This window comes from Cervus elaphus, chromosome 6, assembly GCF_910594005.1.
Source record: "Cervus elaphus chromosome 6, mCerEla1.1, whole genome shotgun sequence".
Classification (NCBI taxonomy): Eukaryota; Metazoa; Chordata; class Mammalia; order Artiodactyla; family Cervidae; genus Cervus; species Cervus elaphus.
This window is the reverse complement of record NC_057820.1, coordinates 28,127,426-28,151,393: the sequence shown is the minus strand read 5'-3', so window position 1 is coordinate 28,151,393 and position 23,968 is coordinate 28,127,426. Positions and strand designations below refer to the sequence as shown.

At 39.8% G+C, this 23,968-nt stretch overlaps 1 non-coding gene across 1 annotated transcript; it reads right to left on the bottom strand.

Moving 5' to 3' along the window:
• Window positions 1-17,977: 17,977 nt before the first annotated feature.
• On the bottom strand, window positions 17,978-18,084 carry LOC122696699. The gene has a single exon (XR_006341829.1). It is a non-coding gene; the product is annotated as a U6 spliceosomal RNA (small nuclear RNA).
• Between the last annotated feature and the right edge of the window lie 5,884 nt (window positions 18,085-23,968).

Below are 23,968 nucleotides of genomic sequence, written 5' to 3'. Positions count from 1 at the left end.
TGCCAGTTGCTCTCATTCTTAGGGAAACATAAAAAGAGAGTTAGCAAGGATAGGAACTGTATTTCAAGTGGGTGCTTGATTTCCAACCAGCAATCAGCATTTATCATTCTCCTCTTTGCTCCTCTTAATCTAGATTCCCCTACTTCCAGCGAGCACCTTTGCTGGTGAAGCAACCCACAGCCTCAGTCCCTGAGGTGTCCGAGCTCCAGGTTACCATGCCCATGTGTAGGCCATGGCAACTGTTTTATTGTTGTTCCCTGTTAACATGGGCACGGGGCACCAATAGACGTCTCAGTGGATTAGCTTAGCACTGAACATGTTCTTCCCTGCCCCCCAGTTCATGCCAAGCCGTGATTGGACCACATGGTTCACCTAGGTGCCCGGTCTCACTCTCTGATGCTTGAAGTCTGCGGAAAAGATGAAACTGTGGAACTGGGTAGCTGTTACTAAGTATCACTGTATCCCTGAAGAGAGATAATGAGAGATACAGAGTGATAAATTAAAACAAGGCAAAATGCAAAAGCCAGAGTGTGTCCTAATGCCATTTAATAAAACCCATAATCTCTTGTAGATGAGGGAAGGAATTGGGAACAGTCTCAGGACAGTTGTAAGAGTAGCAGAGCTTCACTGAGAGGCTGAATTCTCAGCACTAACAGGTCCTTCATGTCAAGGCCAAAATCATGCAGGAGAAGGAAATCGAGACTTGGGTTGGAGAAATCTGGGTGGATGCACTGAGATCAATAACCTCCCAAATACCCATGGACATGCTGGACCTGCATAAACAGTCAACTCCATCTTATACAAAGATATTGCTTTAAAGCCCATTGCTTAATATTGTACACAAGTCTCAAACAAGACAGGAGTCTTACAAGATAATGCTGCTCCCCTCAAGATCTATCCTCATATCATTTCCTGTCAACCAAGCCAATAACAAGGATAAAACCCCAGTCTAGCCCAATTTGAAATAAAGGAATATCTGGCTAACACATCTTGGAAGGAACTTGGGAAATTAAGCAATGAACTGTCTCTTGGTGGTTCTAGATCAAGGGAGCGAAACATTAAATTGGATAGGAGAGACTCAATTGTCATAAAATTGTCATAATATAGAATTTAATAACAAAGACGCTGGGACTTAGAGTTATTACTTTACCAGCATGGCTCTTGAAAACATCAATGGCTCTCTATCAGGAAATTATAAATGGCAGAACTATTATGCCATATGGTAAAGAAATGGATAAAAATGCTCAGTAAAGTGGACAGGATAGAATAGACATGTTACGTAGTTAGAATAGGAAAAAGGAGTCCTTAATGGCGATGACTAAAAGACAAAGAAAGGGAAAAGCCCTCAAAAATAGAACAAAGGAAGGTCGAAGAACAGAGCCTCAGGTAAAGCAAACAGCCCTCCTGGCTAGCCCAATCTACATAGGGCAGGCTCAGGGGGAGGAGAAATAACACACAAAAAGAGGAGACAAAATTAGCCGCTGGCTTCTCTTCTCTTTGAGTCTTTTGGGTCAGCCAGCCCTCACACCTCAAGGATGTATTTTCCTTTGCTTGACAAATGAAACTGAGCTGTTAACACCAATCCATCCATTGCTTCAAATTTTTGCTGCGGCGAGACAACGGAGGAGATTACAAACTCCCACCCTCTCCCCCCAAGATATACTACAAAATGCTAGAAAATCCACTGGCCAAATATTTGATATGTTTTGTTCCAGGAGCAGAAAAAACTTCACTTACCAAAGGGGTAAGGAAAGCAGTGGTGAGAGGGGCACACAGCATTGCTGATAAGTTCCGGTGGTACCCTCTGCAGGATAGGAGCAAGGACAGGAGATGATGTCGTAGAACCACGCTCCAATAATAATAGAGTTCAGGTGGTGGTACCTTCACCATGAGGAGCAAAGTGGGTGCAATTATTACAATGAGAAGCAAGGTCAAAGTAGTAGCCAGGACTGACCCCAATTAGGGAGAACTATGTGTTAAATAGTTTCAGTCATCTCTGACTCTTTGTGACCCTGTGGACTGTAGCCCGCCAGGCTCCTCTCTCCATGGGGTTCCCCAAGCAAGAATACTGGAGTGGGTTGCCATGCCCTCCTCCAGGGGACCTTCCTGACCCAGGGATCCAGCCTGCATCTTTTACATCTCCTGCATTGGCAGGCAGGTTCTTTACCACAAATGTTATTTGGGAAGCCCATGAAGAACTATGCAGATAAAAATGTATGGTCTTCCTAGAAGCATGATGGATAGGCAGCCAACACACATTGCTTAATGACATGAAACTGAGGAAGAATGGTTAGGAAGTTGACAGAAGCTGTTCAAGAAAAAAAAAATACCCACAATCCCTGGGCTGTTATCCAGATGTGAGCTAGTTTCCAGAGTCAAAACTCTCTGGCATCAAGAGAAGCCAGATTCCTATGAGGACAGATCCTGAGAGAAGAAGTGCCTAGGACATTTATTTGTGTAACTATGAATTGGGAAAAGGATAATACTCTGTCGTTTCAATTTCTGTTAGATATGGGGTCTCAGTTGATATTGATATCCAGATATCCAAAGTGCTACCATACCCTGATCATTACTTGTGTGCTAAGTAATGGAGTGGCCCAGGTTGAACTTATAATGGTCTGCAGGATCCACAGTCCCATTTGGTAGACATTGCCTTGAACCACTCTAGTCCCTGTCAAAGCTACTCTCCTAGGAATTCACATGCAGAACATTTTTTATCAAATCTTACTTCCTAGGTTTGTTACCTAAGGGAGTTCTGTTCTACCCATTCTCTTGACTAATTAGGTATTTATTTTGGGTCCCTCATAGTGTTACCAAGTCCAAGCTTGCTCTGCTCACCTCATGAAGGTCAATGAATCAGACTCAAGGTGTTGAGGCAAGGAATATGACTTTATTCAGAGAGTCAGCTGATGGAGAAGATGGCAGACTAATGCCTATAAATAACCATCTTATCAGGGTCTGGATGCCAGATTCATTTATAGATCAGAGATGGGGAGAGGTGAGGAAACAAAGTAAAAAAGGCCATTAATCTTGCAAATATCTCCTAGAATGGTGAGCTTCAGGCAGGGGGATGTGTTAATTTCTTTCTTCCTGCCACCTACAGGTGGGTAGAGTTCTGAACAAAAGAACTTTAGTTTAACAGTCAAACAAAGGGGCAGGATTCTCAGAGGCAGGCCATTATCAATGATTATAATAACAAAAGCAAGTAAAAGAAACAGTTTCAATATAGAGTCAGAATTGGCTTTTCCCTGCCCTCCCAAGTGGTTCAGTGGTAAAGAATATGCCTGCAATGCAGGAGATGCCAGTTGATTAGATTCCTGGGTCAGGAAGATCCCCTGGAGGAGGAAATAATAACCCACTCCATGGCTTCCCTGGTGGCTCAGACAATAAAGAATCTGCCTGCAATGCCAAAGACCTGGGTTTGATCCCTGGATCAGGAAGATCCCCTGGAGAAGGGAATGGCTACCCACTCCAGTATTCTTGCCTGGAGAATTCCATGGACAGAGGAGCCTAGTGGGCTACAACCCAAGAGGTCACAAAGAGTTGGACATGACTGAGTGACATTCAGTTTCTGCAACAATAGGATCCAAGAGTGCCGTGTTTACTTTTCCTCCATACTCCTATAGAAGCCTGATTCCTTTGGAAATCCTCAGTCCTAGTTTATCCTGATCTAGTCTTCACAACTGTCATCAGTTGGTTCCAGGGCATATATGTACTTGGTCAATGTACATTGTTCTACACTGATTCTGACAGGACCCCTGTGGGCATCAGGAATTGCTGCCAGAGCCAAGAAAGAGCTGATTTCAAAATTCCTACCATCCACTGAGGGGTCTATCTGCCACTGCTTTGGAGAGACCATACCCTGGTGTCTCATCAACCATGCTTATTTCCCTGATCTCCAGGGTCACCAACACTTTCACACACACCACATATATGCACACATACATGCACGTACACACACACACACACATACACATGCCCACACACAAAAGAATAAAGGCATTTAGTGCATTTTCTGACAAATGCCCTAATTTTTACTTTGTTTGATGTCAATGATGAGATAAGCCCCCCAAAGCTCACATTTAATTTCACCTTCACTTAGAAAGTTTGCACAGATTAAGGAAGGGAAGTGAAATTTGCATGTGTTCTAAGTCACTTCAGTCATATCCAACTTTTTATGACCCTATGGACTGCCTGCCAGGCTCCTCTGTCCATGGGATTCTCCAGGTAAGAATACTGGAGTGGGTTGCCATGCCCTCCTCCAGGGAATCTTCCCAAGTCAGGGATAGAACTAGCATCCCTTGCCTCCTGCATTGGTAGGTGGTTTCTTTACTATTAGCACCTCCTGGGAAGCCCGAAGGGATATATAAACATATTTAAACCTAGAGAGGCATTAAGCTCTAAGTCCAATCATAGTCTTTTTAAGAGTAGACTAACTTCCTATATGAATATTAGCATTTATGAACATATTTGAGAGCAGAGGAAAAGGATGATAAAAAGGGTAGCCTGGAATTCCAGAAGAGAGACGCTTGGAGTGACGCAGAATATAATACACTTGTATTCTTTCCTAACAAAGAGTGAATGTCTCAAAAAATGAAAGCAACCTTCACAAGCAGAGTGCTTAGATGTCCTGTCCCACTGCTTCCATAACTGCCCTATCCCAGTGAACTTTATGAACCACTGGCTAACTGTCCTCTAAAAAGATTTCCTCTGTTGTCTAATTCATGTTTGAGTTCCCAGGCTGCCTTTACACAGGAGTCTTCCTTATGGTTAATTCCTTGAGGAATTAATTTTGCTTAATTCTATCTTCACACAAAGACAACTGTGCCCTGTAAATAAGTCCTTTTAAAGCATCTTCTAAATGAAGGGATTCTCTGTAGGACCTTACTGTCACTAATTGCTTCCCACTTGTAATCATCTTTGAAGGAAACATCTGCCCTTACCCTCAGGGTGAGTTCTTGGTCTCTCACAGCACTCATTTCCCTCTTATTTATTTAGGATTGTGGTGGTATTTCACCATACCTTTTCCCCTGCCTGGGGTAAAACTCATATAATTTAATCAGTAACTGTCAGTGTTGGTTCACTCACTTCCTAGATTTCTATTTGTCTTGCTGGTGTTGGTTGTAATCATTTGTAAGCATTTTGCTTACATTGATTTTTTTCATTATTTTAAATAGAAATTTCAAGTGAATAACAACCAAGTCATAGTCTGTCCCCTTATTATTCTAAAATCTGAGAAAAATAAACTTGCTACATCTGTGTAACTTTGCTAGCCATAGCAGCCAAATGATAGGATACTGAAAATTAACTTTGTGTGTAATTGTTATAGAATAGTTAATGTGGAAATAAACCAGAGTTCTCGAATTCACATTTTACTGGTAGTTAACCAAACCAAATTAAAAGGAGGTAAGATTTATAATCACTGATATTGATAGTTTAAGTTCATTAGAGACTAATGAATTTTAAAGCTAATTCAAATAGCATATTTTATGTATACCAAACCCATGTCTTGAGAGGCATTAAGGAAAAAAACAAAGAAGCATTTTAAAAGAGGAATATGACTTAATCTTCAAAATTAAGTCATGTTTCTTGACCATTTAAACCTTCTTTTAAGTAATGCTGCTTAACAACAACAACAAAAAACACCTCATGTTCAAGTGTGGATGATTTCCTACCTTAAAAACTTAAACAGAGCTACCATATGATCCAGCAATCCTACTCCTGGGCATATAACTGGAGAAAACCATAATTTGAAAAGATACATGCACCCCAGTATTCACAGCAGCACTACTTAAAGTAGCCGAGACACGAAAGCAACCAAAGTAACCTAAGTGTACATCGTCAGATGGATGGATAAAGAAGCTGTGGTACACACACACACACACACACACACAAAATGGAATGTTACTCAGCCCTAAAGAAGAATGAAATAAGCCACTTGCAGCAACAAGGATAGACCTGGAGATTATCACACTAAGTAAATTAGAGAGAGACAAATACCATATAATATCACTTATATCATGAAGAAAATGATACAAATGAACCTATTTATAAAACAGAAATGAACTCACAGACTTAGAAAACAAGCTTATGGTTACCAAAGGGGAAAGGCAGGGTTAGGGATGGGAATTTGGAATTGATATATACACAGTCTATATTTAAAATCTGAGTGAAATGAGCTTCCCTGGTGGCTCAGACGGTAAAGAACCCACAGGCAATACTGGAGACCTGGGTTTGAGCACAGGGTTGGGAAGACCCCCTGGAAGAGGGTGTGGCAACCCACTCCAGTATTCTTGCCTGGAGAATCCCCACAGCCAGAGGAGCCTGGCGGGCCACAGTCCATAGGGTCTCAAAGAGTCGGACATGACTGAGCGACTAAGCACACACATATTTAAAACAGATAACCAATAAGGACCTACTATGTAGCATGCAGAACTCTGCTCAATATTCTGTAATAACCTAAATGGAAAAGGAATTTCAAAAAGAATGAATATATGTATAACTGAATCATTTTGTTGTATACCTGTATGTTAGTATGAAACTAACATACCATCATATCAACTATAGTCCAATATAAAATAAAAATTTTAAAAATACACTCGGATGTACAGAGTTGAATTAATCATAACCTTTATTTTCACCAGTGATCTATGTGTGATCCCCCTTGGCACACATGTATGAATGCATTTCTAATAATAATAGGTCTTTGTACCCCAACATCCATCATGAGAACTAGAATTTTAACATAAACTTACATCTTCCTGTGATTCTCCTTCATCCTGTCCCCATCAACTTTCACTCAATGTAACTATTATCCTGAATCCTGTGTGTATCATTCCCTTGCTTTTCTGAAAATAAAGTTATACTTTATAAATATTCCTAAATCTATACATATTACTCATTTTGTTGTTCTTTAATTTTACAAGTATATTACATTGTGTACAACGTTCTGGAACTTTCTTTTGTACTAAATATTATATTGTATACCATACAAATATCCACCCATGTTATTGGTTGTAGAGGCAACCTTTCACTTTATGCTTCATAACTTTTTTAAACTTTTTTCACTTTTTAAAAATCTTTCTATAATTTTCTGGATAAAATAAATGGAGAGTATATATCAGCTGCACATATTTACATAGCACTGACAATGTTAATATTAAATTCAAATGAGGCCAGTCCAAAAAGACAATTAATATTATACCTCCACTCTGAGGGGAAAGAATAAGACAAGAGTCTTGAAGAAAGCGGTTTTGCTTCAAAACTAGAAATTAATGAACCTAAGGTTTTACAAGTATTTGAAAATAGGAGACTAAGGTTTTTTTAAATGTACCTGAAGGATTATATCATCACCAGAGTATTTTAGCTTTCTGTTAAACTTTTGATTAAAACAGTGTAACCAAGCTAAGCATCTTGCTATGCCTATTTTAGGTTGGTATAAGCCCGTGGTGTAAGTCCTCACTGAGGGTGGTGAGAGGATCTCTGTTATGTAAACAGTAAGTGGTCAGCTTCTCGAATGGCACCTGGGAGTTTGAATAATGTCACTTTCCTATACCCATATCATGCTCCCCAGGTGGCTCAGAGGTAAAGAATCTGCCTGCCAAGCAGGAGAACGGGTTTGATCCCTGGGTTGGGAAGATCCTGTGGAAGAAGAAATAGCAACCCACTCCAGTATGCTTGCCTGGAAAATCCCATGGACAGGGGAGTCTTGCAGGCAATAGCCCATGGGGTCACAAAGAATCAGACATGACTTGGTGATTAAACAGCAGCGGCAGCCTACACCCACACCTTTGATAGCACCCTTCCACAGCGATGCAGGGCTTGACCACGTGACATGCTTCAACCAAAGGGAAATAACAAAGCTTGACTCAAACAGATCCTTGAAAAAAGTACGTGCATATTTCCTTTTCCTTTCTCAGAACTCTGTTTCTGCCATGCCTGATGGAGGGATGCAAGAGATACACAAGGAGTCATCCCAGCAAAGTCTCTCCCGGATCAACCAGCTCCAGCCAACCTAGTATCTAATTTCAGACCTATGAGCAAGCCTACCGGGCATCAGACAAGCCCAGCCCAGATCATCAGAGCCCACCTGCCTACTTCCAACCTGGTGAGAAAAATTAAATGGTTACTGTTGTTGTTTATAATTTCTAACCCACATGCTCTCAAAGTTGTCTTCTTATTGATAGGTTCACTAATATGGCAGTTGCTAGGCAATGGTCTCTCTCTCCCAACCTCCACCCCTGCTTCTTGGACAACTGTACCAGGATAGTTTTACAAACCTCCAGGCTGACATATTCTTCACTTATTTTTCCCGCCCACAGTCCTCTGTCTAGTTTTTTTTTTATTTTTTCACTACTTCTTAATTCTTCTATCATTATCTCCTCATCAATTAATTTTCCTCCTTGCTTTCTTAACAGATCTTGATGGCACGTCATAACCAGACATAAGTGATTACCAAAAAGGTGGTTCGTCTTTCCTTGAAAGCAAAGAGAGAGGCTTAATTTTCAAATGTTCTCAAAAGAGAAGATAGCACTGTGGTGTTGTGATGGGAGTAATAGAATTGGGAAGAAAATTGAGGTTCTTTGAATGCTAATGCACCAAAAAAGGGTAAGAAAAACAAAAAGGATAACCAATTCTATCCTCCTATACAAGTAGGATGTATAGAGGTATGTGTAATCATGTTAATGGGACTTCTCACATGGCACAGTGGTAAAGAACCCACCTGCCAATACAGGAGATGAAGGAGACACGGGTTCAATCTCTGGGTCGGGAAGATCCCCTGGAGTAGGAAATGGCAACCCCACTCTGCCAGTCTTGCCTGGAGAATCCCATGGACAGAGGAGCCTGGTGGGCTGCAGTCCCTGGGGTTGCAAAGTGTCGGACATGACTGAGCATACAATCATGTTAACAATAATGACTCATATTTTAAAAGATCCATCCCCCTATGAAGTCTTGTCTCTTCATCTACTAATGCTCAGGGATGTCACATGTATCATCACCATTTTGTCAGTCATGTTAACCACCTGGAATCTACCCACTCTTCCTACTCCTACTCACTCATTGGTGTCACTGCCTGTGAAGTTATTTGAGGCTGCCTTAGCTTTGAAACTATAGAGAGAAGCACAGAAAGAATTCTGGTGATTCTGCCAAGACTATTAGCCCCTGATTCTCTTGGTATCATTTAACCTTGGAATGCTATACTTAAGCAGGCATGGGGAGCAGAATACCCTTCCTACTCCTGTTTCATACTCAGATGCCTGTGTGCCGCCAACAAAGAGCTCCTCTTCTCAAGGTTAAGATTTTGCTTGAAGTCTATCTTTCCAAAAGTCTTAGAAATGAGCCCATGACCCCATGTTAAGAGACTAATGTTTCAACAGATACCTTGCTGCCTTCTGCATCTCCGTTTTATTCCACTTTCCTCTTATTTGGCTTTCAACCTGTCCTGTGCTCATCAATTTATGCAAACGGATATCTTCAGACCACCCAAGATATTAGCTCATTACATTCTCCTGCGTTTGCATTGAGTCTCAGTGGTAGATGCAACTTGGGCTCAAAGCAGGATGGAAATCCCCCCACCCCGCTAATATTGCCCAGGGAAAGCTTTAATATACTGTACTCTAGACATTACATTAATACTCCTCTTTCATCTTCATTCCCTCACCAAATGATCAGCTCATCATAGAAATGGATTTTTCTGAGTTGTTTCCAATATCTCATTAAACTTTTTAGTCATCAGCCCTGTGGGCCTAAACTATGAAGAAAGGAACTCAAATAACCTCCCACATCTCTGCTCCCCAACAAACCTACCACACCTGCATAGTGTCTGGCGCATGGAAGGCACTTAATATCTACTTGATGAATGAAGGAATGTGAAAACACCTCCCTACTCATCCACAACTTCAGATTCAAGGAACATGACAGCCATAGAAGCGGAAAAAAAGGAAAAAGGAAAAAAAGGCAATAATGATTAATTCAAGTTGCATGGTACCCAAACACTAAATCAAAGAGAAGAGGTGATAGTTGTTCCACGCATCAGTGAATTTTGGTTGAAATTCTCCAGAATAAATATTGAGTTGTGAACTAAATATCAGTTGAGTTGTGAACTAAAGATAGAATGCAATGCCTTTCTTTCAAATAATCCTCAATATTTGAACAAACAGGCTGATATGTTTATCTATATCTGCCTTACTTTATACCATGACCAAGAAATTAGGAATTTTACTTGATTTCTAAAATATAGTATTTGGAAACTAACTTTTGTTGTTGTTAATCAAGATTAAATTTATTTTGCCAATGACCAAAATGGAATCAATGATATTCGTAGGACCCAGAGTACAGTGGACTCTCAAACAATGCTGGGTTTAGGAGTGTCAACCCCCTGCCCAGTCAAAAAATCTGCCTATAATTTACAGTCACCTTCAATATACTACATACTTCCATATTCTTTAATTGAGCCAACTAAGTGTCACATAGTACTGGAGTATTTACTACAGAAAAACTTCCAGGTATAAGAAGACCTAGGCAGTTCAAACCCACCTTGCTCAAGGGTCAACTGTACTCATTTTTAACGGCCAGATCTCCCAGTAGGTGGTGCTATAGTGCTTTTAGAATGGGACAATCCATCCTGACTCTATTTCCTCTTTTCTAAATCCTAGCACAGTAATGGAACTGTTGAAGCTTAGACTAGAGTTGTCTTGCTCTGATATTTGTTTGGTACATTGGTTCTCAGCCTTCATTGTGTATCAGAATTATTTATGATGTTTTTTAAAATTGCAGATACTTCGGGATGTGCCAAGAAATGGATATATTTTTTTAAAGTACTCCAGAGATTCTATTTTACAGCCAAGATTAATAACCACTGGCCTTGTAGAGAAGACACATTCAGAGATAAGACTACACAGATGCAGTAATATCATAAAATAAAAGTATTTTATAACATGCATTTGTGAATTTAAGCATTTAATACAATAACACAAACTATGAACTGCAAACAATATTTCTCATTTATAAAACCTTGGTTCTTCTTTGCCTAATTTTTGGAAAATCAAAAATTTTGATTTTTAAAACAGCCTCTATCTCAAGCCTAAAATGGGTTGAACTTTTAAGGGGAACAGTATATTAGACAATATGTTAGTGTAGTCCTTCGTCTTTCACTGTTCCTTGTTTTTTCCAAGAAATTGAAATTTGCCAGAAGCAGCAAATGAATATAGTGATTTCTGAAAGTTCTTCCCAGTTGCCCAATAACTTCTCATTTGCCCACTTCTCATTTTCTGCAGCAGCTAAAAGACAGATCACTACCAAACAGAGAAAGGTGGTCTTATCACAAATGCATGAAAAGAACAATGCAAAGGTGGCAGCCACTTCAAACTAACCTCAGTTTCCCCTTGACTTGTGGTTATCCTGGTTGTGTGGGAAACATCCAAAATGTCGTTCCCATCATAAGATCTCCAGTAGAGGCTCATTTACTGTGAAGCTGATAAAGCATAACCTTTTGGGCCTCTCACTTGCATAGGTCATTCTAAGGTACCACGAGGGACCCTGGAATTGTGATTTCTTAAAAGCTGCAAAATATAAGGTATTTTTACTGCAATTGGCTAATACCACTAATTCTTTTCACTCCAACTTCTCTGCCATACTTCCCCTTACACGAAGTGATGTTGGCAGAGCCACAGCATTTGGAGGACCTGGCCAAGGGAGATTTGAGGGCAGTGTTAGTTTGGTGTTAAGAGGGATATAGGTACATGAGGTATAGTCATTTCCATGGATTGTTGTTGTTCAGTAGCTAAGTCATGTCTGACTCTTTGCCACTCCATGGACCACAGCATGCCTGGCTCCTCTGTTCTCCCAGAGTTTGCTCAAATTTATGTCTATTGAGTCAGTGATGCTATCTAACCATCTCATCTTCTGCCATCCTCTTCTCATTTGCCTTCAATCTTTCCCAACATCAGGGTCTTTCCCAGTGAGCTGGCTCTTTGCAGTAGGTGACAAAAGTATTGGAGCTCCAGCATCAGTCCTTCCAATGAATACTCAGAGTTGATTTCCTTTAGGATTGACTGGTTTTATCTCTTTGTAGTCCAAGGGACTCTCAAGAGTGTTCTCCAGGACCACAACTTGAAAGCATCAATGCTTCAGCGCTCAGCCTTACTTATGGTGCAACTCTCACATAGGCGCATGACTACTGGAAAAACCATAGCTTTGACTATATGGACCTTTGTCGGCAAAGCGATGTCTCCGCTTTTTAATATGCTGTCTAGGTTTGTCATAGTTTTCCTTCTAAGGATCAAGTATCTTTTAATTTCATGGCTGCAGTAACAGTCCACCATGATTTTGAAGCCCAAGAAAATATGGTCAAGTAACTGGTAGCAAGGTATCATATGCTAGTAAATGGCAGAGCTAGGACTCAGACCTGTCTGTCTGACTACATAATGCACTTCACACTTCCATTAGACTGCCCTTCATCTGCTTAGTGATCCAGCAGCAGAGCTTCTTAAGAATATCTATCTTTAAGCTCCCTTCAGGAAGTGATAGTATGTTCCTACTTCTGTCTGACTCCAAGAATTTTCTTTTTTTTTACCTTTTTGTCCCCTCCTATTCTACCAGCACAGCATACTTTATCCAAACTGGATTGCTCATGCTTACTGGAAAAGAACTTTGCTCATTTTCTTCCCTTAAGTAATTATTTTATTTTACTGGTTCTTGTTGACTTAACATAAAACACTGACTTGACTAATAGAAAATTTGCATGTCACTACAATGAGAACATCAATGACACATTAGTTAATAAATATGAATTAAAAATGTAATTATAATTAATCATCATACACACCCCAAAAAAAGCCAAAATCTTATACTTCACACATAAAAGAAATATGAAAAAGATTTTTCCAAATTTGGCAACAATCCTAAAAAATTAAATGCCATTTCAAATAAGTTTTAAAGCTGAAGGAAAATTTTGTTAGTAATTAAAACAAATTTTAAACAATCATTCTACGAGAACCAAAACTACAGTAAGGTATTAACCTTATACTAGTCAGAATGACCATGATAAAAAATCTACAAATAATAAATGCCGGAGAGGGTGTAGAGAAAAGGGGATTGTACTACACTGTTGGTAGGAATATAAACTGGTGAAGCCACTATGGAGAACAGTATGAAGGGTCCTTAAAAAACTAAAACTACAGAGTAGGAAATGGCAGCCCACTTCAGTATTTTTACCTGTAAACTTCCATGGACAGAAGAACCTGGCAGGCTATAGTCTGTGGGGTCAAAAGAGTTGGACACAACTGAGCACTAGCTGGAATCAAGATTGCCAGGAGAAATACCAATAATTTCAGAAAGGCAGATGGCAGCACCCTTACGGTAGAGAGTGAAGAGGAACTGAAGAGCCTCTTAATGAAATGAAAGAGGAGAGTGAAGAAGGTGGCTTAAAATTCAACATTCAAAAAACTAAGATTATGGCATCCGGTCCCATCACTTCATGCCAAATAGATGGGAAACAGTGGAAACAGTGGCTGACTTTATTTTTCTGGGCTCCAAAATCACTGCAGATGGTGACTGCAGCCATGAAATTAAAAGATGCTTACTCCTTGGAAGAAAAGCTATGACCAACCTAGACAGCATATTAAAAAGCAGAGACTTGACTTTGCTGACAAAGGTCAGTCTAGTCAAAGCTATGGTTTTTCCCACTGTCATGTATGGATGTGAGAGTTGGACCATAAAGAAAGTTGAGCATCAAAGAATTGATACTTTTGAACTGTGGTGTTGGAGAAGACTCTTGAGAGTCTCTTGGACTACAAGGAAATCAGTCCTGGATATTCATTGGAAGGACTGATGCTCAAACTGAAGCTCCAACACTTTGCTCACCTGATGCAAAAAAAGCAACTCATTAGAAAAGACCCTGATGCTGGTAAAGATTGAAGACAGGAAGAGAAGGGGACAACAGAGAATGAGACGGTTGGATGGCATCACTGAGTCGATGGCCATGAGTATGAGCAACCTCCGGGAGTTGGTAAGTGAGTGATGGACAGGGAAGCCTGATGTGTGCTGCAGTCAACCAGGTCATAAAGAGTTGGACTTGACTGAGGACTGAACTAACTGACTGAGTGTGCACACACACACACACACACACACACACAAACACGCTCCAACCTATAGTTTCAAATAAATGTCCATGACTATTTTAAAAAGTGTGTTCAATTCAGTTCAGTTCAGTCGCTCAGTCGTGTCCAACTCTTTGCAACCCCATGAACCTCAGCACGCCAGGCCTCCCTGTCCATCACCAACTCCTGGAGTCCACCCAAACCCATGTCCATTGAGTCGGGGGTGATGAGTCCACTGCTGAGTTTTCCAAATTTGCTGGCATATTGAGTGCAGCACTCTGACAGCATCATCTTTCAGGATTTGAAATAGCTCAACTGGAATCCCATCACCTCCACTAGCTTTGTTTGTAGTGATGCTTCCTAAGGCCCACTTGACTTCACATTCCAGGATGTCTGACTCTAGGGGAGTGATCACACCATCGTGATTATCTGGGTCATGAAGACCTTTTTTGTACAGTTCTTCTGTGTATTCTTGCCACCTCTTCTTAATATCTTCTGCTTCTGTTAGGCCCCTACCATTTCTGTCCTTTATTGAGCCCATCTTTGCATTAAATGCTCCCTTGGTATCCCTAATTTTCTTGAAGAGATCTCTAGTCTTTCCCATTCTATTGTTTTCCTCTATTTCTTTGCATTGATCACTGTGGAAGGCTTTCTTATCTCTCCTTGATATTCTTCGGAATGCTGTATTCAAATGGGAATATCTTTCCTTTTCTCCTTTGCTTTTCACTTCCCTTCTTTTCACAGCTACTTGTAAGGCCTCCTCAGACAGTCATTTTGCTTTTTTGCATTTATTTTTCTTAAGGATGGTCTTGATTCCTGTCTCCTGTATAATGTCATGAACCTCCGTCCACAGTTCATCAGGCACTCTGTCTATCAGATCTAGTCCCTTAAATCTATTTCTCACTTCCACTGTATAATCATAAGGAATTTGATTTAGGTCATTCCTGAATGGTCTGGTTGTTTTCTCCACTTTCTTCAATTTCAGTCTGAATTTGGCAATAAGGAGTTCATGATCTGAGCCACAGTCAGCTCCCAGTCTTGTTTTTGCTGACTGTATAGAGCTTCTCCATCTTTGGCTGCAAAGAATATAATCAATCTGATTTCAGTGTTGACCATCTGGTGATGCCCATGTGTAGAGTCTTCTCTTGTGTTGGAAGAGGGTGTTTGCTATGACCAGTGCTTTCTCTTGTCAGAACTCTATTAGCCTTTGCCCTGCTTCATTCTGTACTCCAAGGCCAAATTTGCCTGTTACTCCAGGTGTTTCTTGACTTCCTACTTTGGCATTCAAGTTCCCTATAATGAAAAGGACATCTTTTTGGGGTGTTAGTTCTAGAAGGCCTTGTAGGTTTAAAAAAAAAAAAAAAAAACAGAAATAGAGTTACCATACAATCCTGCAATCCTATTTCTGGGCACATATCTACAGAAAACCCTAATTTGAAAACACACACCCCAGTGTTCACAGCAGCACTATTTACAATGGGCAAGACATGGAAACAACCTAAGTGTTCATCATCAGATGAATGGACAAAGTGTCTATATATAAAATATTAGTCATCAAAATAATGCCAGTTGCAGCAACATGGATATACCTGGAAAATAGTCACACTAAGTGAAGTAAATCAAACCGAGACAGACAAATATCATATATCGCTTATATGTGGAATCTAAAAAAAATGATATAAATGAACTCATTTACAAAACAGAGGTAGACCTACAGACAAGGAACACAAACTTCCGGTTACTGAAGGAAAAAGCAGGGGAAGAATAAATTAGGAGCTTGGGGTTAAAATGCATACACTACTATATATAAAATGAGTTTCCCCAATGGATCAGTGGAAAGAGTCCACTTGCAACACAGGAGACTCAGAAGACACAGGTTTGATCCTTGGGTATGCGAAAATCCCCTGGAGGAAGAAATGGCAATTCACTCCAACATTCTTGCCTGGAAAATCCCATGGACAGTGGAGCCTCAGTGTCTACAGTCCGAAGGGTAGAAAATACATTTCCATTCAAAATTATATTGCCATTCTGACTACCTTCCTTATTTGTGTGATTGCATACAAATAGTTAACATCACAAGGAAAATGGAAAAAATGGAAAAAATCTTACTGAAAGAAACAAAAAGATAATAAGATCATGTAATAATTGGAAGAAAAAAATCAGTAGTAAAACATTGCTTAAAACTCAACATTCAGAAAACTAAAATCATGGCATCTGGTCCCATCACTTCATGGCAAATGGATAGGGAAACTGGAAACAGTGGCTGACTTTATTTTTCTGGGCTCCAAAATCACTTCAGATGGTGACTGCAGCCATGAAATTAAAAGACGCTTACTCCTTGGAAGGAAAGTTATGACCAACTTAGGTAGCATATTAAAAAGCAGAGACATTACTTTGCCAACAAATGTCCATCTAGTCAAGGCTATGGTTTTTCCAGTGGTCATGTATGGATGTGAGAGTTGGACTGTAAAGAAAGCTGAGCACCAAAGAATTGATGCTTTTGAACTGTGGTGTTGGAGAAGACTCTTGAGAGTCCCTTGGACTGCAAGGAGATCCAAAGACTGATGCTGAAGCTGAAACTCCAATACTCTGGCCACCTGATGTGACTCATTTGAAAAGACCCTCGAATGTGAGGGTGGGATATTTCAAAAGAACAGCATGTATACTATCTATGGTGAAACAGATCACCAGCCCAGGTGGGATGCATGAGACAAGTGTTCGGGCCTGGTGCACTGGGAAGACCCAGAGGAATCGGGTGGAGAGGGAGGTGGGAGGGGGGATTGGGATTGGGAATACATGTAAATCCATGGCTGATTCATATCAATGTATGACAAAACCCACTGGAAAAAAAAATAAATAAAATAAAAAAAAATCATCAATTAAAAAAAAAAAAAAAAGAAAAGACCCTGATGCTGGGAAAGACTGAGGACAGGAGGAGAAGGGGATGACAGGATGAGTTAGTTGGGTGGCATCACTGACTCAATGTACATTGAGTTTGGGTGGACTCCAGGAGTTGGTGATGAACAGGAAGGCCTGGTGTGCTGCAGTCCATGGCGTTGTAAAGCGTCGGACACGACTGAGCAACTGAACTGACCTGAACTGATGGGGGACATCTCTAGAAAAAGTATTATTGTTGCTGTTGTTTAGTCGTTAAGTCACGTCCGACTCTTTGTGACCCCATTGACTGTAGTCTGCCAAACTTTTCTGTCTGTGGAATTCTCCAAGCAAGAATCCTGGGATGGGCTGTCATTTCCTTCTCCAGGGATCTTCCCAACCCAGGAATTTAACCTGCATCTCCTGCTTGGCAGGCAGATCCTTTAGAGCCACCAGGGAAGCCCAGAAAAAGTATGCATAAACAAAAACAAAAATATATGTACATTTATCATAGATGTATTGATATCCTTCATATCAATTTATTACCCTTTGTATAAACTTATTTATTGATAAAAAGGACATCAAAACATCTATAATAACAATTGATATAAATTGTTAAATAATAACAATTTACAAATAATATTAAATATATAAGTTTTCATTTTAAACTATACATAGCCAATTAATTCTCACAGAATGAATGTTTTCTTTGACTTTTGGATAACTCTTGTTTCTGTAGCCAACCCATGGTTGCAATTGATAAGTAAGTGTAATTCAACATGATTTAAGGTGGATATTTTCATTTTAATCGATAAAACAAAAATGAAGAAATAAAAATGTATATTAGGACTTGACTCATTCACCAATTATGCAAGAAATGTTTTGGTTGCATAAGATGATAATTTTTGAATACAGGAAAAATATTTCCTCAACTTATGTTGCTATTCATATTGCAATGACTATAGATAGCACATTTTTTTTTCTTTTTTTTTTTTTTTTTTTTTTTAAATATGGAACGCTTCACGAATTTGCGTGTCATCCTTGCGCAGGGGCCATGCTAATCTTCTCTGTATCGTTCCAATTTTAGTATATGTGCTGCCGAAGCGAGCACTAGATAGCACATTTTTAAGTTTGGTCACCATTATTAACATTTTCTCCATCACTTTATGTCTAGACAATCAACAAAACAATAAATCATGACCTGATTTGCACTTGGAAATTCCTGTGGTCAGAATACTCCCATTGTGGTCAATTTCAACCTCACTGTTGAGAAGAGATGTACATCATTACATTTGCCTCCAGTATCCACAGTGGATGGGTTCCATGATCACCTCAGAAACTAAAATCTACAGATGCTCACATTATTTACATAGAATGACATAGTATGTGCATATAACCTATATACACCCTCCCATATATTTTAGTTAAGTGAAAATCTCTCAGTTGTGTCCAACTCTTTTTGACCCCGTGAACTGAACAGTCCATGGAATTCTCCAGGCCAGAACACTGGACTGGGTAGCTGTTCCCTTCTCCAGGAAATCTTCCAAACCCAGGGCTTGAACCCACGTCTCCCACATTGAAGGTAGATTCTTTACCAGCTGAGCCACCAGGGAAGCCCCATATATTTTAGATCATCTCTAAATAACTTAATAAATGTAAATGCTATATAAATATTGATAGTTGCTTGCACGTGGCAAATTCAAGTTTTGCTTTTTTGGAACTTTCTGGAAGTTTTTTTTGAAAATCTTTCATCTATATGTAATTGAATGCACAAACATGGAACCAGTGGCTATGGATCCCAGAAATGAGAAAGCCTGACTATACACAGTATTACTACCATACAGATACAATAGGTGTAAATGACCTCAAGAATATAGATAATAGTAAAAGGCAGTGAAATAACTGGGCTTCCCTCGTGGTTCAGTGGTAAAGAACCTGCCCGCCAATGCAGGAAATGGGGGTTTGATCCCTGAGTTGGGAGGATCCTCTAGAGAAGGAAATGGCAACCCACTCCAGTAATCTTGCCTGGGAAATTCCATGAACAGAGGAGCCGGGCCAGCTACAATCCATGGGGTTACAAAAAGTCAGACATGACTTAGTGATTAAACAACAACGAAATAATTAGGTAGTGATGAGTTTTACATATTACTTTTAATTTAACTTATTTAATGGCATATCCATATGACTTAATTTTTAATAACAAGTTTGTAAAATTCTTGAAAAGTTTTTCATCAGCTCTCACAATCCAATATGAGGCAGCTGCAGTACACCACTGTGTTTATCACATAAAGAAACACGTGAAGAAAAGAAATTTAATGTTAGTGTATTCAATCTGTATATATTTTGGAAATCCACCCTGTTATAAGTGTTGGAATTGCAGAGGAGAATCAGTTCTAATGTTAGCTGTTAACAAAGTCACTATATCATGTGAGTCACAGATACTTAAGAAACTCTGCCACAGAACAAAAATCAGTATAGTCCTTGTGTGTAAAGAGTGTTAATGGGAATCTCCTGCAGAAAACAAGCTGCAGGACACTCTGTGGAGTGAGTGTAGTCATACCTGTTGGAGAAGAACATAAAGTAAAGAAATAACATGAGCCAAGAAGACATGAAAAAGACGGAAAGACCATGACAAATGCAGGGATGTGAGGCTTGGTGAGTGAAGAATCCATGGATAAACTAGATTTTAAGTAAATAAATTTGAGAAAAAATATTTTATAGTTAATACAGGTTACTACAAATGTGAAATTAATTTCTCCTTTTGAGGTACCAGGAAGGAGAGTGGTCTAAAGAAAAATACAACAGACCAGCAAGGATATTTGAAAAGGGAAACATAAAGGCAAAGATTCATGGCCACCGTAACAGATAGCTAATTAAACACAGAACCCCAACAGATGCTGGATTTTGAGCAATACTGGTTTTGATTATTAAAGGAAAAATAAATGTTGAGAGTAAAAACATTTTATTCATTAGCAGCCTGAAAATATACTAAAACCTTCCCCCAGTTTGCCTTCTCCGTCTGTTTTCTGTATCTTGGAGACCTTCCTATTGAACAAATATGATACAGTACCTCTAAAACAGGTTTTATGCTTTATCCTAAACATAAAAGAAAAAAACAAATCTAGCTATAGAAAAGTATAAATGTTAAGAATAGGTGTCAATGAGAAAGAAAGAAACAAAGAGGGATGGAGGAGAGAAGGAAAAAGAAAATTCTGCTATAAGAAGAGCATCTTAAAAGAATATCAAGGAGTACTAATTATTCCAAAACCCTGAAGTAAGCTCAGATTTTGTAAGTGGAACCTCTGACCTCAGTGCCAGAATACCAGATCCTCGTACAGAGGAGCACATGTGAGTTATGGAAACATCTGGTTCCGTGGATGAGTTCAGTCTGAGGTTCTACACAGCCTGCTGTCGCTTTATTTAATGTAGTCTTACAAGTGACCCAGTCACAGTTGACATCTGTCAGGTGAGTCAAACTCATTCAAAACCCTCTTTAGACATGATACATGCTCAAAGAGAGTGGTGAAGTGAAAGTCCCTCAGTCATGTCCAACATGGAATTCTCCAGGCCAGAATACTGGAGTGGGTAGCCTTTCCCTTCTCCAGGGGATCTTCCCAACCCAGGGATGAATCCAGGTCTCCCACACTGCGGGTGGATTCCTTATCAGCTGAGCCACATGGGAACCAACTATTCATTTTTGCTGTCTTGATTAAACACTAATTAACCATTTTGGTTGGCAGCCTTCAACTCAATTCAGCTGAACAGAGTGCTCTGAAGTAAAGGTTTTGTCAAAACATGTCATCAGGATAATTTGTGTTACTACTGACATATGCACTCTTCTATTTCCTTCTGCCTCCAGGTTTTTTGGCTTCTTATAAATACCAAATTGTTACTGTTGGTTCAGTGTCCTAATGTCAACCTAGGAACTTGGAAACATTAATATAACTTCAGAAAACTACTATAAAGCAGTTTAGATCTACAGATGATGTTGAAATGTACCTTCTGCATGATTTTTACTGGCTCTATGAAGTTGTCCATGTGTTTAAGAGTGTGTTTCTGTATCAAGGAATATTTAAAAGGTGCAAACGTTATAGGTGCTATAGGTAAGCAATCAGAAGACCCCCCAAATCATTAAAAATTAAGGCCTAATGTGACCACAAAGTCAATATTACTGAGTTAAGGACTAGAATCAGAATATAAATTACTTCTAGGTCAGCCTCAGACATCAGGGAGTCATTTTGTTGCTGTCGAGTTGCTAAGTTGTGTCTGACTCTTTGCAACCCATGGACCACAAGCACACTAGACTTCCCTGTCCTTCACTATCTCCTAGAGTTTGCTCAAATTCATATGCATTGAGTCAGTGATGATATCTAATCATCTCATCCTCTGCCACCACCTTCTCCAATAGCCTTCAATCTTTCCTAGCATCAGGGTCTTTTCCAATGAGTCGGCTCTTCGCATCAGGTGGCCAAAGTATTGGAGTTATTATATAGGGTGTATATAACCTGCTTTCCTTTGTAGAATAAGTTATATGGCCAAATTTCACCCTGGATTTTCTAGTGTTACTTTCATTTTACTCCTAGCTTTACAACAATCTTTATTTATTATTATTTCAACTTTGTGTATTTTGGCATTTGCAATTTTTTGAACAAGATTGAGAAGCCCTAAATTAATGATCAGCAGCTTACTCCTAGAATGTCTGAAGTCAAGAAATACCCAAATATTTTGAAGTTCTTTCATCCAGGATTACATTCAAAGAGAAGATCAAGAAAAGTTATAACCTGCTAAATAGGCATATTTCAGGAGATCAGAAAGAGGCCTATTTCAGATCCTGTCTGATGAAGCACTTCAAGAGGAAGCTAGAAGTAAGATTAAAATGAGCCAAGATACAACCATCCTATAGTCCAAGTAGCCCTGGAAAGGAAGGGTCATCTTCATGAAACCAGGCAGCAGGGAACTTCAAAGCAGAGGCAGATGGCTTCTGGAGCCAATCCAGTCAATCCACGTAAGGAGAAGGAGGTAACCCATTTGTGTGCTAGACATTGAAACAAACGTTCTCCACAGGGCAGGAGTGGTTGGAATGGAGTCCTTGAATTAGGTGAAGGAAAACAGTTCTGGAAAGCCTTTTTATTCTTAGAACCACCAAAACTTACATGTCAACATTTCTTTCCGACCCTAAAATCAACAGTTCTGGATTCAGAATTTAGAATTGACATCAAGAAAGCTTAACTAAGAACAAAGAAAAGGTTTACAGTTTCTCATTCTTCCCGTCAACCCTCTACTATCCCTTCTCAATTCCTGTTCCCTCTTTTGATTTTGGTGTAAGTAAGGTACAAATCAAAATGGCAGATTGTTCAAACAATCTAACAATAACAAGGTAATATGTTTAAAAAAAAAAAAAGTATCCAGGTTCTAAACCAAAGGATTCTAAACTATGAAAGAAAGGAGGAAGTAGAGTAATTGGGTGATAGAATCTGCAGCAATTCACTGAGCAAACTGGGTAACTGCCCAGCTTTTATCAATCCCGTCAGACAATGGGTCAGATGGCACCCTAGTGGTTTAAGGCTAACATCCTCCAGTTGATTACATGAATGATATCTTTATTAGCAAGGTTTGTTGTTGTTTAGTTGCTCAGTCGAGTTTGACTTTTTGCAAACTCATGGACAGTCGAGTGCCAGGCTCCTCTGACCATGGGATTTCTCAGGCAAGAATACTGGAGCAGGTTGCCATTTCCTTCACCAGGGGATCTTCCCAACTCAGAGATCAAACCCATGTTTCCTGCATTGACAGGTGATTCTTTACTGCTGAACCACCAGGGAAGACCTACTAGCAAGTTTAATAGTACTTAACCCATTTTTTTGCATCACGGACTTCTTTGAAAATATCATGAAATCTTCTGATACTTAATCTATCATGATATACATATCATTTACACACAAAATTTTGCATACATTCTCCCTAAAGCTCAAAAATCATAGCTAATGAAGTGCTACAAACAATATTAATGCAAAGAAGAAAAAAAATCCATGAAATTAAGAAACAACTAAGTTGAAGCAGGAGTTAAACTAGTCATAGTTAAACCATTAATCAGAAAGAAAAAGCAACTGGAGTGGTACCCTAGTTTTTTTCCCTCCCAGCTGCTGGTGAGGAATGATAGTCATGGCAACACTTGCAGTGTCTCTCAGCTCTCAGGAAAATGGTCTGACTTACATATACCAGGGGGTGCAGTGGTAAAGAATCCTCCTGCCAACGCAGGAGGCGCAAGAGATGCTGGTTCAAACTCGGAGTCTGGAAGATCCCCTGGAGTAGGAAATGGCAGCCCATTCCAGTATTCTTGCCTTGGAAATCCCACGGACAGAGGAGCCTAGTGGGATACAGTCCATGGGGTGGCAGAGAGTCAGACACAATTGAACACACACACACTCACATACCACACACCACACACACACACCCCCCACCCAGTTTCCCACATCTGATGATAGGAAGGCCAGAAAACTAATGAAAGGAAGGATCTGTTGCTATTTCACAGTTACAACTAACATGGAATCTACTCTCAGCACCCAGCAACGGAGTCCTTAGTGAGGAACCCCAATGACAGTCATAAATACAGCGCCAAAGGGCAGGGCTCAACTCCAAATGAAGTGTGGGTTCCATAGGACATGAAGGGGTGAAGGAAAGGAAGAAAAACTTCTGCCTTTTGGTCGCTTCAGCTAGCAAGTCCTCAATTCCCTGTTACCGGAGAAGGGAAGCCAGTTGGCCAGGTCATCTCCTCTGGATGGTGTACTCACCACCTCACCCGACTGTCCCACTTGTGGCCTGATTTTGGTTTCATCTGGAACACAAGTTGAAGAATATTTCTGACCAAATTATAAAATACAAGTGGGCAGTTTGGTTTTAAAATGTCAGTTCACATGAAGATTTTACAGTTGTCTCTGTAAGTAAAGGAGAATTTTCCTCAAATGACACAGGGATTACAGAGAAGTGGGCAGGGGAGA